Below are 14,765 nucleotides of genomic sequence, written 5' to 3' on the forward strand. Positions count from 1 at the left end.
TTTTGGGTGCTGACCAGTTTTCAATTGCCTTTATTTTGGAAGGGTCGACGTGTATTCCTTCTGAACTGACCACGTGACCTAGGAATTCAACCTTCCTAATCCAAAATTCACATTTTGAAAACTTCGCATAGAGTTTCTCTGTGCTAAGAGTTTGCAAAACTTGACGAAGATGTTGGCCATGTTCCTCTTCACTTCTTGAATAAACAAGGATGTCGTCAATGAAGACTATAACGAATTTGTCCAAGAAAGGACGACACACTCTGTTTATTAAATCCATGAACACAGCAGGTGCATTCGTTAATCGGAATGGCATCACTACGAACTCATAATGACCATAACAAGTTCTGAACGCGGTTTTGGGAATGTCATCCTCCAAAATCCGTAACTGGTGATACCCGGATCTTAAGTCTATTTTTGAGAAGTAGCTCGCACCTTGAAGTTGGTAGAACAATTTGTCTATGCGAGTCAGAGGGTATCGATTCTTAATGGTAAGTTTATTCAACTCGCGGTAGTCTATGCACATACGGAATGATCCATCCTTCTTCTTCACGAACAAAACCGGTGCTCCCCAGGGTGAGAAGCTTGGTCTTATGAAACCTTTGCTAAGGAGTTCGTTAAGCTGGCTGGATAATTCCTGCATTTCTGAAGGTGCAAGACGATAAGGAGATTTGGCGACAGGGGTAGCCCCTGGAATTAAGTCGATTCTGAACTCGACTTGTCGTTCGCAGGCACTCCTGGAAGATCATCGGGAAAAATGTCGAGAAAATTACAGACTTCAGGAATTTTCGCGATATCTTTCACTTCTTGCTTTTTGTCTACCACGTGAGCTAAGAAAGCACATTACTCTTTGCGAAGGTACTTCTGTGCCTTAATGCAAGAAATGATATGGAGGTTCGTTCCGGGTTTGTCGCCATAAATAACAAGAGTTTTATTAGTTGGCAAGTTCAGGCGAATGGCTTTTTCATAACATAGGATGTCAGCACGGTTAGGACACAACCAATCCATACCTATTATGACGTCGAAACTCTTGATAAAGACCGGCATAAGGTCTATTGGAAACGAAAAGTTATTCAAGGTAAGAGTACATCCTATGTATATTTCGTTGGTGGATTCAGATTTCCCATTAGCCATTTCGACTGTGAATGTTTCTTTTAATGGTTGGGAGTTTTGATTTAGCAATTGTTTGAAATTATGGCTCACAAAGCTCTTCTCAGCACCACAATCAAATAGAATGCATGCATAAGTGTTGTTGAGAAGGAACGTACCCGTAACTACTGCGGGATTTGCCACTGCTTCTTCTTGGCCCAAGGCTAAAATTCTCCCCACTCCACCTGCATTTCCAGCTTTAGGACAATCTCTCTTGAAATGCCCCACTTCACCACATTGATAGCATGCTTGACCTACTCCAGCAGCAGGTACTTGGTTAAGTGGTTGGGGTGGTGCTCTACAGAATCGGGCAGTATGCCCTTTCCTGTTGCAGTTACGACACTGCATTTCCTGGAAATTCCCATTATGGTGAAAATTGCACTTGTTGCACTTGGGGAGGTTTCCAGCATAAGGCTTGGCTGGTGCTGGATTAACAGGAACAATAGTAGGTACAGTAGCAGCGTTGACTGTAGTCAGCTGTTGTTTCTTTGAGGAATCCTGTGAAAACTTGCCCTTCCTCTTGTTCCGACCCTTCTTCTTGTTGTTGTTGTTTCCCTTTGGTTGTTCTGGCATAGCAACCACTGAGTGGTGATGGACTCCATGGTCTATAAGAGATTGTGCCAGCTCTTTAGCAAAGTCAAAAGTAACAGGCCTTGAAGCTAAAACACTAGATTGAATTTGGGGCGACAGTCCCCAAATATATCTCTCAATCTTTTTGCTCTCTAGAGCAACCATCTCCGAACATAGAATTGCCAGATCACAAAATCTACTGGTATAGGTTGATATATCAGAACCAACCATTGAAAGACCCCAGAGCTCCTCCTCAAGTTTCTGAACTTCTCCTCGCGGACAGTATTCCCGCATGAGCATGGCTTTGAAGTTCTCCCAGCTTATTGAATTAGCCACCACTAGGGTAAGTGACTTAACATGGCCATTCCACCATGTTAAAGATCTTTCTGAAAAGGTACAAGCAGCGAACTTGACCTTGCTGCCTTCAGGACAGGAGCAGATTTCAAAAATTGCTTCTGTCTTTTCTATCCATTGTCTTAATGCCATAACTCCACCAATTCCAATAAAGGTCCTGGGTTTGGCATTGGAAAAATCCTTATAAGTGCACTCTCGCGAGTGCCCATGACCTTCGCCATGGTTAGAAGGATTTGCACCAGCTCCTGAACCACTAGCTCCAGAAGTATTAATATGAGACAAGGCAACGGCTACAGTCGTCGTGACCGCCGCTTGGAACATAGCGGGGTCGAACTGAGGAGGTGGTGGCGGAGGTGGCACCGGCGGTTGATTTACATTATGACATCTTGGATTTCTACGAGGAGGCATCTTTTTCTATAAAAGTCAAAAGATACAAAGATAATAAGATATCAAGAGTGAATATGAATTTTGATATCTCTGAACTAAAACATATAGTTCGATATGAATCTTGCAATGAATTGGAAATAGAAGTCTATGACAAGTATAACTTGTAAGTGAATGGTTATTTATTTTTTTATTTTTTTTAAAGACTATGAAAATGCATGTCGATTGCTTTGGCATATTGATCACATAAAGTCTGGAGAACTTGGCTTTAAACAGGTTCATAACACACCAAATTCTGGGAAAGCATCGACATCATACAGACCTACTAAAAATAAAATTTTTGTGGTCAACTGAATAATATGAAAAATAACGCTATATCTTATCCGTAGACTTAACTATAATTAAAAGAGTGAATAGGAAACGAGTAGAGCATCTTCTACCGACGACGGGTATTTCTTAAATGAAACCTCAACTCAGCCAGTGTTATCTAAGTAAGAATAGAGATGAGGTATATAGAATATAGTTAGTAACGATTGACTACAAAAGAGACCTATAGTTATCAAGTAATGTATTATGTATGACTTGTTCTTAGGTATTTCTATAACTATAAAGTGTATACTAATTATATATAACTTGGGTATAACCGATTTTCGATTATATGACCCGGCTCTAAATCCACAACCAAACAAGGAACAGGAAATGAAGCTAAATCACATATTCTAAGTCTATATAACTTTAATTATATATAATTGTAATATACCCTTAATATTTATAGTTCTACCCTTAATTGTTCTATTGTTTTTACATGTTTGTTACTAGTATATAGTGCCTAAAATACCCCTATAGTATTTTAATCTTTATGTTCTGTTCTAATGTTCTTCTGAATATGTATAGTTGCTAAGTTTTAGACATGTCACAACATCACTATCACTCCCAAACACATGTTGGTCATATCTCAAATCAATATAGTTGATCAGGCTATATTAATCCTAGATATGATTACATAACTGTCCAGGTTTGACTGTAATGTTCAACATCCAAATACTTTTAAGTTCTTATGATTGTGATACTGTACTTGTTGATAAGTGTTAGTATACTTCTTGTAAAAATAATTAAAATTTTAAAAGTATACTTGTAGTCAGAGCTCTTAGCCCCAAATGTATTTATAGTTTGTATATCTTTTATGAATTGATATACTGAGTTCACTATAAACAATGCTCTGATACCAATCTGTCACACCCCCAAACCAGACGGCGGAAATGTCCGCGGGTGGAGGACTTCATTTGTAGTATCACAACACATGCATTATAGTAATCAGAGTACAAACAACCACTGTATTTAAAAAGTATAAATATTTACATGTGTTTCAACCTTGTATTATGAAACTAAATAGTTGTACAAAAGAAGAAGATAAGACATAAATAGCTCCATCTTCTCAAAAGCTCGGGGTGTACCTGCCTACTGGTTCCCTGAGAATACAAGTAATTTGAAAAGAGAGTATCAACATAAAGTTGAGTGAGTGCATAAGTATTTATGTTTTGAAAGATTGTCTTCTGCTTCTTGAATATGTAACTGTTTTCCAGAAAACCTTATATTTCTATTGTATATGAAAAGTAGTTTTAGTTGCATAAAACTGTTCTATCTGTAAACCAATGTTCTATATTTGTAATCCTTTAGTCAACTTGTATCTATGAGTATGTCTGAATTCATTAACTGTTATTGTAAACTGTAATGTATTACTGTAAACTTTATCTGGTAAACTAGTACTTTGAATTAGTACATAAGTTTAGTTAACTATACACTAACGTATTGTTAATATCTTTTAATGAGTTATTATAACCATACTGACTAGGTGGCCTGACCCAACGCTATGAATGCGTTGAAAGTTGATGATAACAATTGTCACTCACAGGCGTGTATGCCTGACTGTAACTAGCAGTCCGAGTGTGGGGTTGTTAATCCCAATATAGATCTATACACACATTGTTTCGATCCCCGGCGGGAGATTCTGGTTATAATGTCAGGACTTTAACTATGTTGTTAAAAGTGAATTTAAACAACCTGTACTACTTGACTCATAAAAGCATATAAACGTTACATGTATATTAGTTATGAAAACCCAATCATTCTGAAGTAAATGATTGATAGTATGCTCTTGAATTATTACTCTTAATATGTATCTGAAAGAATGTGTATCCTTGAATAGTTTTGAATCAATCTTTGTTCTTGTAAACTAATGTAATCTAGTATACTTGAATCGTGAATTAATGTTCTTTAAATCATAAATTATACCTATTATAATTTATTTGTACTTTCTGATCTGATAAGGAGTATTCATGAATGTAACCCTTTGCTCAACATGTTACAAAGGCTAATTTAAACTAAATGAATAAACTTTTATACTTGTATACATATACAAATATATAAGTAAAATTTAAATGATACTCGGACAAACAACTTATACCTGTAATCCCACATCCAAACAAGAAAAAGGAATTAAAGTGAGTTATTAGTCCTAAATATTTTAAATTCAATTTATATAAATATATGCATACTGGTATGATTTTTTGGGAAAAATATAAGTTTATAAAATATTTAAAAGAAGTTTGATATTTTGAAATTCATTTTGGTGACTTGATGTCATTTTGAAACAATCATTGAAAACCATTTGATTTAATGATAACTGAAATCCATTTTGATAAAATATTTGAAATCACTTGATCATAAAACAAAAACTTTGTGTTAGACTTGTATTCCCCCCCCCCCCTTAAAACAGTAAAAACTATGAAAATGTAGGGGTATGAACTCACCTGTTGTAAGTTATTCAAATGTAAGATTGGTGTAGGATGCTAAGTGTCAAGTGAAGTCTTGAACACAACGGATCCTATTAACATATAATGATACATATATGGATATAATTAGTGTTTATAACATCTAATCATGAAATGGAACAACCTTGGGGACTAGGAAACACTTGTAATGAAGTGTTAAACCATATAGGGTTGCATATAAGGGATATAGGGCCTCACATAGGAGTTTACGGCCCAAATGGTAATACCCCCATGAGTTTACGGCCCATGGGTTTACGGCCCAATGAGATTACGACCGTAAACTCATGGTATTTTGTACCATTTTGTGTGATAAGGTCTTACAATCATGAAGGAAGTGATCTAGTCTCATGTCTAAGCCTTAGGAAGAAGTTATGGTTCTTATGCCACACTAATTAGGGTTTACGGCCAAGGGAGTTTTTCTTAGCCGTAAACACCTTTTGTTCTTGAATTCTAGATGCTTTCAAGGTCTAATGGTCTTCCAAGAAGTATTCTAGTTCACAATTTTAGCTCCTATAAGAGTTTAGGGTCAATATGGCACCATGTTAAGGGTTTACGGCCAAGGGAGATGGTCTTGGCCATAAACTCCCTTTGTTCTTGTCAAATGGATGTTTTCTAAATTTTCTTCAAGTATTACAAGTATACAACAAGCTTAGGAGAGAGTACTTACGGTATAGAAGCTTGAAAGGGTGATTAAGGTCCAAAAACACTAGTGTGTTCTTGGTGTTCTTGGTGAAATGAAGAACACTTGATGATCTAACCAAAAGAAGAGATTTCATGGATGAAATCATGTATATTCACTAGATATGGAAGGATATCAAGTTGAAATTGGAAAGATTACTTACTAGATTGAAGATTTCGATGAAAGTTCTTAAGATACTTGAGAGAAAATCCGATTTCTAGGCTTGAAATGTGAAAAGTGATTGAAAATGACTAAGGACCATATATATAGTATGGAGTTTACGGCCACCATGAGTTTATGTCCGTAAACTCATGGTCCCGGGCCGTAAACTCCTCATTTGAGGGTTTATGGCTTGTTTGGTAGGTTACAACTTCAATTGGCACTTCCTTTCACTCATTCCTTTGGTGCACTAGGCTCAGAATGCACAAACAGACTCTAAACAGTGCTAAAAGTTAGCAGAAACAAGTCTGACTTTGATTGAAGTGAATGGTTTGTACAAGATAGAAATTTCGGGTTGTCACACGACAGTTGCCAGAAACTGCTCTGGAGTACTGGCTCCGTAATCGGCAGGATCTGTGCCATTAGCACCTGGGTTGGGGCATGTGTTCTATACTCGTAGTGATGGTTGTTGGTTACTGTCACCGGTGTTCGAAACAGGTCGTCTACTGCAGTCGTAGATGCTGTTGGGCTTAGATCGCCCGTTTGTTGAGAGCGAGTGTCGTTTATTGGTTGTATCACTCTGAGGATACGTCCGGATGGCGCCAAATGTTGTGACATGATCTTCAGGGGATTGGATATTGATTTATGGATCGAACCTCTAAGTTTTCCTGAGAACACAACACAGAAGAATCATTAAAGGACGACCGGGTGTACTCCCGGGACGTCACTCTGACGATCAAGTTAGTTTTCTAAGAGAGAGAATTTAGGGTAAAATTAGTGAGGGAGAAGATGGATCCCTTCCTTGAGACGGAATAGATCCTTTTATACCTGCTACTAACGGATCGTGGGGACCTTGCCCAATAAGTGTGAGACGTGGCCTCCTCTGACTGGGAGAATTATGCCCACGTTAACTAACTGCCTGGTGACGTCAGTTATGGGCATCACCTAAGCTTTTTGTCACGTCCTGATTGGTCGTGAGTGAATGAGAAGATCACGGGGAATATTCTTTCCTCGTGAAGGGAAACGAACTGCCACCCAGGTGCTGGATTACTTAGGCCAAGACCGGGCCTTGGCCAAGGTTCTGGCGAGATAACGTCTCATTTATACTTTACTTTACATTTAACGTGGCCGTTCATGGTAACATTAACACAAGGTATTCTGGGTATTATGTTGGCTGGAGTATGGATTGATAATTCTCTCAAAGTAAAGAAGGAGTTTCTCTCCCAATTTTGAGACTGGTTTGATAGACCATCTTGGTCTCGACCCGTTATACATGATGATTTTCCTTGGGTTTTGCTTCCTGATCAAGTTAGTTTACTGGATGCAGTAGTTACTCCGGAAGAGATATAGAGAGCAGTTTGGGATTGTGGTTCTAATAAAGCTCCCGGACCTGATGGCTTTACTTTTGAATTCTTCAAAAAAATGTTGGTACCTTGTTGAAGTAGATGTAGTTCACGTTGTGCATGAAGTCTTCAATTCAAGAACTTTCCCTAAAGGGTGTAATCCTTCATTTACCACCTTGGTCCCAAAGGTGCATGATGCGAAGCTAGTTAGAGATTTTCGTTCTATTACCTTAATCGGTTACCAATATAAAGTTATTGCTAAAATATTAGCTAATAGAATTGCCAAGGTTATTGATTATATTGTAAGCCCTGAACAGTCTACTTTTAGCAAAGGCAGACAGTTTTTAGATGGTCCTATGATTCTTAATGAAGTGCACTCTTGGTGTAAGGCTCATAATCATCAGGCTATGGTCTTCAAGGTTGATTTTCAAAAAGCTTTTGATTCGATTTGTTGGGATTTCCTTGATGATCTTTTGTCTAAATTTGGTTCTGGTTCTAAGTGGAAAAGCTGGATTCGAGGATGTTTATTTTCTTCTATGGGATCTATCTTAGTGAATGGAGCTCCTTCTGATGAGTTTCGATTTCACCGTGGTATGCGTCAAGGAGATCCTCTCTCTCCTTTTTTGTTCATTCTTTTCATGGACTCTCTCCATATTTCTTTTCATAGAACTATTGATGTTGGCATGTTCTCTTGTCTTCATATTGACAATTCGACCCAAGTTACCCTTTCTCACTTATTCTATGCCAATGATGCTATATTTATTGGACAGTGATCCCGAACCAATGTGTCACATGTTGTCAGACTCCTTCACTGTTTTTTTCTTGATTTTGGCCTCAAGATTAATGTGTATAAGAGTAATCTGATGGGTTTTAGAGCTCAATTATCGGTTGTGGAGGATGTGGCGGCTTCTATTGGGTATGTTCCTAGAAAAGCTTCTTTTACATATTTAGGTCTCATTGTGGTTGGCAACATGTCTCGTGTTGCTTCTTGGGATGGTGTGATCCGGAAAGTCACCTCTAAACTTTCACAGTGGAAAGCCAAAAACCTTTTGGTTGGGGTAAGACTTGGTCTACTCAAGCCTGTTTTGGGTGCTAACCCGACATATTTTATGTCTACTTTTAAATCCCCGAAGTTTGTTGCCAATCGTTTAAAATCCTTTCGTAATGCTTTTTTTATTATGGGCGGATATGGAAGAGCACAAGATGACGTGGGTTAAATGGAAGAAGGTGTTAGCTCCCACGTAATATGGTGGTCTCGATGTCAATAGTCTTTATGCTCTTAACCGGGCTCTTTTCTTTAAATGGATTTAGCGATTTATGTTGTTCCCAAATGCGCTCTGGGTGATAGTGGTCAAAGCTATTCATGGAGAAAAGGGGTTAATCGGCAATTCTTCTTTAAGAAATATTGGTAACTCCAATTGGGTTTCAATTATTAAGACTTTTCATTCCTTATGCTCTAAAGGTGTAGATCTTATGTCTTTCTGCAAAAGGGTGATTGGCGATGGCAAACTCACAGCTTTCTAGGAGGATCAATGGATTGGTAATGACCCTTTAGAAAACTCTTACCATAGGTTATATGCCCTTGAGATGGAAAAACAAATCTATGTTGCTACGAAGATGATTCAATCGATTTGGGATACCTCTTTCAGGCGAAAACCAAGAGGGGGGGGGGGGGTGAGGCTGAGCAGTGGTCTAATTTTTCAGGTTCGATTTCCTCGGTTTTACTTTTTTCGTCTACGGATAGGTGGAGTTGGTCGCTTGATGGTTCTGGTTATTTTTCTATGAGATCTACAAGGTTGGAAATTGATAAGAAGCTTCATATTGTCTCGGAGACAGTGACTAGATGGTGTCGCCTTACGCCTATTAAATTCATTGTCATCGTTTGGCGTCTTTTTTTAAACAAATTACCTTCTCAGTATAATTTATATCAAAGAGGAATTAAGATAAATTGTATTGTATGCCCCATATGCGAGAGAGAAGTTGAGACTACTACCCACTTGTTCTTTGAGTGTGATTTGGCTAAAGATTTAGTAAAACTTGTTTGCAATGGTGGAATGTTCAGACGCCTACTTTGTTTTCATTCCAAGATTGGTTTGACTGGTTTGACACTTTGCATTTATCTTCTATTTGTCAAGATTTTTTGGAGGCGGTTTTCTTTATTCTTTGATTGTCGATTTGGTGTTTTAGAAACACTTTACTCTTTGGTAAAGTTAAACCTAGAAAATGTTTGTTGTTTGATAAGGTGATGTCTCAGAGTTTCATTTGGGCTAGTAATAGGTGTCATAAAACAAATGTCAATTGGGTTGCCTAATTATAGGATCCAATTTTGTGTATTACTTCCATGTAAATTGACTTTTATTTGTAGCACCTTGCTAGTTTTTCCTTAATGAATCTGTTGTTCTAAAAAAAGAATGGCTTTCTTGGGTAGATGACCAAGTAATCTCTCCAAAGAAAAGGTATCTTTGCTAGTAATAGTCGTATGTACGTGTTGGATAATTTGGAGATTCCGAAATTCGGGAATGTTTGATGAGACTCAGATTAGGAGAAGTACTTTGTTTGATAGTATTGTTGTAGAGTCTTTTTCTTGGTTAAATTCCCGAGCTTCCAAATTCGATGTTTTTTAAATTGTTTGGCTTTTTAACCCTTTGTAATTGTTTATTTTCTAGCGATTTGCTAATTCTGTTAATGTTAATATATGAGACTTTCAGTTGTTCAAAAAAAAAAAAATACCGTTGTAACAAAAAAAATGGCAAAACATATGGGCCAAGTTCACAATTTTCAAGTTATTTCACTAGAAACGAATATTTTAGGTTACTGAGAATCATCATTGAATTTAAAATTAAATAATTTTAGTTGAATACAACGAGACGAAAGCATTTGTAAAATATTTTAGCTAAGAGATTTTAGTGGGTCATGTGTTATTTAACCTTTTAGTTAAAAGTCAGCATATTATATCAATATTAAACTATAATAAAGTGTATTAATTTAAAAAAAAAACTTTATTTTTACAAATATTTAAGGACGAACGTTTTAATTTATTATCTTTTAATTAAAATATTTTATAAATAGTTTGCCATTGTTGTAATAAATTAAAATGATGATATCGTGACTGAAGAAAATATACCTTTTGAATATTATTTAAATGAAACAAATCAAAATATTTTTTTTTCTCACTTTATCTTCTACCTTTCAAATATACATAATTCATGAAATTAGTTAATGCCATGTGTTATTAGAATAAAGAACTTAAATGAAAATAAATATGTTGTTATCACACTTTTCATAACAATTCTATTTCATAATAAATAATTTTTTTTGTCCATTTGTTACATTTTAATATTATGGAATTATGAAACGAACTAACCTAATTCCTACAAGTCCATAAAACTTGCATTATGAATTGTAACTTACTCATTGGCTGTTGTACGTTGTGTCTGTATCCCAATTTACCCTTTCGAGCCCTTGAAATAAAAGGGTGTCTCACACACTCTCAATAACTTCTCTCTGTAATCAATTTCACAATGCTTGAAGCAACCCCCAAATCGGTCGTCTAATCGGATCATGCGCAATTGTTTCTTGTTTTTCGGGTCAAGTAAACCCCAAGTAAAGTCCGAAAACGATCGTCGGAAACCCTTGGTGATCATCAAGGATAACGATTATGATACAGCCGCCGCCGGCGACGAGGTACACAATCCGACGGCGGCGATGGCTTTAATTCTGCAATCGTGGCTCAGTGGTCACAGGTTACGTTACCTGATTCTCCTTCTCTGTTCTCCTTTACTTATCCCTTTCATTTGCGCTATGTTTCCCTTCCTTTGCGCCGCTGAGGTCTTCGTCCGTCTCTGCCGCCGCCGTCGTCGGTCGAAACCGGCTCCTCCTCAAAGTCCACTGCCGCCATCGCTGCCGCCGTTACGGCGGCGTGAGAACGATGTAGAAGGCGGAAGCCAGGTAAAATCGGATTTTAGTTTGTTAGATAGGTATCTGAATGATCAATTAGAGCTTGCTATTGAGATTTTAAATGAATGTGGAGGGGATTTAACATATGGGTATGATTATATCGATGATTTTGATCGTAATCGGAGTAATTTGTGTTAAATTGACTAGAAATTTGTACAAGGATCTGTGTTGTTGTTGTTGTTCATCTGTGACTGGATTGTAGATAACTGATTTCAATTATACTTATTTGATCAAATCAAGCTGTCAACCATTTCTGTCAACAATTCTTCAATTCTGATTACAGATATTTTTAAATATTATATTTTGATGATTCGTCGACACATTCGAATTCGAGTATAACAGCTGTTGATTTTATGGATCTATTATGAACAGTTTGACTTTTTTAGAGATGCCACGCACAGGTGATTTTAGGCTAAACATGTGTAAGAAATAATTGGGACATAGGTCGTTTCATGTTTTCAACATTTTTTAATTCATAAACGTTATAAGAAACATATCATGTCAATATTTTCTGACTTTTGAGCTGAAATGAATATTTGTGATGGTGTTGTTACATGTATCCTTTATTCGTACAAAAATTCAAACACGCATTCACTCATTTAGGGTGGCAAATCGTGCTATCGTTTCGTGTTTCTATCTAACACGACATGACAATGTTTTATGTAACACGAACACGACACGACACGATGTCGTGTTTTTTCTAACTAACACGAAAACGAACGAATTACAAAACGACAAACACGACACGACACGACAAATATAACATTTACTAAAAACTAGTTTATTTAATGAATAATTTATCAAATATAACATGAAAACACGACAAACACGAAAAACACGATAAATAACTACTAAATCGTGTCAATTTCGTGTCAAATTTTGAACACGAACACGACACAACACGACATCGTGTTTTTTACTGTTAACACGAACACAACACGAACACGAATTCAAATTTCAGTTTCGTCTCAATTTCGTTTCGTTTCGCGTATTTTTATCGTGTCGTGTCATAAATTGCCACCCCTACACCCATTCACATATGGATTAATATGAATAAACTCATCCTGTTAAATTTAACCATATCTAAACAGAAATTAGATTTTAAAGTCGTGTACTTGTAAACCGGCAAGTCTATCAATCAGGAGTTAATGCATAAAAAAAAATTAATGGTTTCACAATAAATCGTTGATTTTTTTTACTTTATACTAATAAAAGGTCTTAATAAGGGAAGTTATGAAATAAATGCTATTACATATGTGAGATGATTGCTACACAATAATTTTTTTTTCTATACGTAATAATTTATGTTTTAAAATGTTGTATTGTACAATTTTATAAAACATAAATTGTTGTGTATAAAAACTTGTTGTGTACGAATGAGTTCTGTATTAATATTAAAATATTAAATAATGATTTTATATTTAGTTTCTTAAGTTGCCAATATTTTTCTTCAGTTACATAAATATTTATATCGAAAATTATAAGTAATTGAATATATCTTAATGTTTATACGTTAGGTTATTAACTATTATATGTATAAATATAATATAGTATGAATATCATGTGCTTGTTATTTTTGTTTTTCTATTATATATGTAACTATTAATTGTTTGAATTTAATTTTATTATTTGAACTTATTTGAAAATTATATTAAATATAAGTTACTAATTATGTTATTCTTTTAAAAAATTTAAAGAATTAATATGAAAATATATTGTTTTAATTTGTAATGGTTTTTAAATAAACAACCATTTGTTATTTGTTAAAATTTAAAAATAAGCTAAAATAGTCATCTACTTAAATTCAGACATTGTATTTATTTTAAAAAAGAAACATTATATATTACCAACATTGTATCTATACAAATGTTCGTTCTCTTTTATCAAAGACTTAACACAAAAAAGAAATAGCTAGGATCAATCACTATTGTAATAAAATAAAATGATCTAATTTTTGGATTGTATTGTATTACTTAGAGAGTAGGTATTTGGATTTATTTGAACCACAATCGAATTATTATTTCAGATTGGGTTTGATTATTAAAATAAAATCCAAAGATAACTTCATATTTATATGTATATTATTTTTATTTTCAATATATATTTTTTTAATGATTTATTAGTGTATTAAGAATGTTTATAATTATATTAGAACTAGTATTTTGCCCACTACGTGTTGTGGCGACACCAATACGTTTTGTAAATTGAATTTTGACGATTGTATTTATAAAACTTAGGTATCGTTGAATTTATTGATAGATAAATATAGAAGATCGATATCAATGATAAAACTGTTGGTGGATTGTGTAAACACGAAAGTTTAGAAAAAATCAAGGGGATGAAAGTGACATTTTAAAAAGTTCAAAGTTGAGGGTGGTCAAAGTGACATTTGACAGAGTTGAGGGATGATAACTATAGGAAAATCATATTATATAAACTATGGAGGTTAAACATTTTAAAAAGTTCAAAGTTGAGGGTGGTCAAAGTTCACAGGGACTAAACTTGCCAAGTGTTAAACTGTTGTCGCGCATGATTTAAACAAATAAAATTTCACTGCTGGTAGCACTAAAAATATAGCATAGTGAAGCAGGGTTGAATCCTCAGGAACACAGCCTAAAAGTCACTTGCTTTTTTGCGAAAGGCACATTCTTGTCAAAACAAAAAATAATAAAAAAGGGTTTTTGATTATTAAATAAAACTAAAATTGCAATGAAAATAAACTAAATAAAATTCATTAATAAAAACGATTTCAATTACACTGTGACTTTCCTAATCATGCAATCAGCCAAAATCTGGTTACTCAGAATGCGTTCTATCTAAGTTGGTACTGAGAAAAGCTAAAAAGCATTAGTATAATCTCTTTTACCTAGTTAAATTAACCAAAACAAGCACTTCAGTTAACCCTAACTTTTTACTGTCCAATTAAATAAGCTCTTAATTAAGATCATAAAAGTTGCATTAATATCTGTGTAAAATTCCCAGTAATACCCAATACTTCTCACAAGTTCGGAAGCGTAAAGATATGAAATTACCGTTTATATCAAAGTTAAATCCCAAACACGGAACCAATCTGATAACTTATTACCAGTTGACAAGAACAATTACAGATTCTATTAACTAAGTAACTGGAATGATAAAACCCAAGATAGGTGATCAGACTAACAAGAATTAAAAATAAAACGTTCATTAAGTTCAAAACTGAAACGACTAGATAGAAGCACATAAAGAAAACCAAATATGATAACTGATCACATGAAAAGTACTTGTCTAATGTAGAACTGAAAACTAGGGTTTTAGCCAGACATGGCTAAAAACGAATCTGAACTAATAAAAAAACGAACT

This window comes from Lactuca virosa, chromosome 8 (assembly GCF_052849685.1).
Source record: "Lactuca virosa cultivar CGN04683 chromosome 8, Lactuca_virosa_CGN04683_v6, whole genome shotgun sequence".
In the NCBI taxonomy this organism is placed as follows: domain Eukaryota; kingdom Viridiplantae; phylum Streptophyta; class Magnoliopsida; order Asterales; family Asteraceae; genus Lactuca; species Lactuca virosa.